Source organism: Geospiza fortis, unplaced genomic scaffold (assembly GCF_000277835.1).
Source record: "Geospiza fortis unplaced genomic scaffold, GeoFor_1.0 scaffold233, whole genome shotgun sequence".
In the NCBI taxonomy this organism is placed as follows: Eukaryota; Metazoa; Chordata; class Aves; order Passeriformes; family Thraupidae; genus Geospiza; species Geospiza fortis.
Genome location: NW_005054656.1, coordinates 74814 through 75234, shown reverse-complemented (window position 1 = coordinate 75234; position 421 = coordinate 74814). Strand labels below are relative to the sequence as shown.

Genomic DNA, 421 nt, shown 5'->3' with positions numbered 1-421 from the left:
CGGGCAGCCAGGGAGGGGATGACCTGGACTGCATGACCAGTTCTGTTAACATCACTGGGTTTATTCAGATATGATGGCATAGAGCTGAATTTACACCAAACCCATCTGTCACCGTGTCTTTGCTGAGTTCATTCTTACAATAGAAGTGAAATTTATCACGGGTGAGGAAGTCTGGAGTGTGGTTCGTGTGGTGAAATATCTATGACATTCTCAAATTTGTTGCTGGAATATAAAAAATATTTTCTAGCAACCCCAAATTCATTTGAACTCAAAAATAATCCCTTGGCAATCCCAGTTTCAAATATATGCAGTGGTTCTAAAGTTCAATATTTTCCCTAGACAAAACAATAAACACTGAAGTTATGAAATTTCCATCTTTGAAAGAATTGTGGTGCCAGAATAGTCATTATGATGCAATTCA

At 38.0% G+C, this 421-nt stretch overlaps 1 protein-coding gene across 1 annotated transcript in view; it reads right to left on the bottom strand.

Annotated features, from left to right (window-relative positions):
- DSCAM (DS cell adhesion molecule) overlaps window positions 1-421 on the bottom strand; it is a 119542-nt gene that overhangs the window by 55384 nt on the left and 63737 nt on the right. The gene's annotated exons all lie outside the window — the stretch shown is intronic.